General features: G+C 37.9%; 1 non-coding gene across 1 annotated transcript; it reads right to left on the bottom strand.

Moving 5' to 3' along the window:
- Nucleotides 1-1,026: 1,026 nt before the first annotated feature.
- Nucleotides 1,027-1,088, bottom strand: LOC130042197 (U7 small nuclear RNA). Its single transcript, XR_008795159.1, has one exon. It is a non-coding gene; the product is annotated as a U7 small nuclear RNA (small nuclear RNA).
- Between the last annotated feature and the right edge of the window lie 827 nt (nt 1,089-1,915).

Raw genomic sequence — 1,915 nt, forward strand, 5'->3', positions numbered from 1 at the left:
TATTTTCCATAGAGAATAAGTCAACTTACATTTTCCCTAACAGTGAACGAGGGTTCCTTTTCTCCACTCTTGTCAGGACTTATTATTTCTGGTATAGGGCATATTCATAGTCTGAGGTAATATTTCATAATACCAGATAATATCCTTACCTGATAAATGATAATGAGTATTAAAAAGTTTTATAGTTAAATTAGTTTACAATAGTGTTGACAATTATGGTCTTGGTGTACATCAAGACCTCATCACCAGCAAAATGCCCAGGGATACCCTCCATTCCTCTGTTTGCTGTACAGTTCACCTACTCTGAGCACCTCTCCCCACCTACTGTTCTCAATTTGCATCCAAGTACCCAGCTTTTGTTTCCAGTTTGGCTTATCTATTCCTTTGTTTTATTTCCCTGTATGTTACAGATGAGTGAGATTATCCAGTGCTTATCTTCCTCCCTGGTTTATATTTCTCTGCATGTACTCTCTAGCTTTATCCAAGTTGCAGCAAATGGCATGATTTCATCTTTCCTTTCAGCTGCCTAATGTTCCATTGTGAGTAAATACCACAACTTCTTTATCCATTCATCTTTCAATCGACATTTCATATCCTGGCTATTAGTGTTGTAATAAATACAGGTGTGCATATAACTTTTCAGATTAGTATTTTTGTGTTTTGGGGATAGATGCCAAGAAGTGGAATCACTGGATCACAAGGAAGCTCTATTTTTAGTTTTTCTGAGAAATTTCCAAACTGTCTTATAGGGACTGAATCAGACGACATTTCTACTAGCAGTGAATGAGAATTTCCTTTTTTTTTTTTAACCGCATCCCTGCCATTGTTTGTTGTTTGCGGTCTTTTTGTTGTATGCCGTCCTCACAGGTGTGAGATGATGATACCTCCTTTTCATTTTGAATTGCACTTCCCTCAAGTAACTATGAATGCTTATTGACTGCCTCCATGTTTTCTTCATGGAAATATTCATTTTTCTCTGCCTATTTTTTTTATTTCCCCATGGGTGTTGGGGGGAGAAGGGTGGATGGGGGTTTTCTGGTAACAACCAGAAAACCTGCAAGACAAATTCTAAAATAGCTGTAATGCTAGGCCTCTTCCCATTTCTTGATGCAGTCAGTGCTTTCTTCATTGCTGAGCTTTGTAAGTGCTTTATTACTTTGAATATTGGACTTTATCTGATGTATTGTGTGAAAAATTCTACTTCCATTTTGTAAGATGTATTTTTATTTTAGCCCAAGTTTCTTTTAAAATGTCGAATATTTTAATTTGATGTAGTCCTGATTGTTTATTTAATTTTTTTGCTATCTTTGCTAGTAGGATCAAACCATTGAAGATGTATCTGAGGCCCAAGTCCTAGAGACCTCTCCCTATATTTTCCTCAGTGCATTTTATGCATTCTGGTCTAATTTTGAAGTTTTAAATTCATTTTTATTTATTTATTTATTTTTAATTTTTTTATTTTGTTAAGCCCTCCCGTTGATCATCGATTTGCTCGAGCAATGGAGACGTTACTGGGCCCGCTCGAGCAAATCGATGATCAACGGGAGGGCCTTTACCTTACCTTACCTTATTTTGTTAAGCATTTTTTAAAAAACTTTTTATTAGTGAGACATCATGAGGTACAGTTGTAGACTTACAGATGTTTGTGCTTGGGTTTCAATTATACAATGATCAAATACCCATCCCTCTACCAGTGCTCATTTCCCACCACCACGGATCCCAGTATCCCTCCCACCCCCATATCCCCCATTCCCCCCCTGCCTCTGTGGCAGGGCATTCCCTTTTGGTTCTCTCTTATTGGGTGTTGTGGTTTGCAAAAGAGGCAATGGGTGACAATCATGTTTGGTCTATAGTCTACTTTCAGCATGCTTCTCCTATCCTGGGAGAATCCTCCCAACGGCCTTTACTTGGTGTT

The sequence above is a fragment of the Sorex fumeus genome, unplaced genomic scaffold, assembly GCF_029834395.1.
Source record: "Sorex fumeus unplaced genomic scaffold, SorFum_2.1 ptg000098l, whole genome shotgun sequence".
Classification (NCBI taxonomy): domain Eukaryota; kingdom Metazoa; phylum Chordata; class Mammalia; order Eulipotyphla; family Soricidae; genus Sorex; species Sorex fumeus.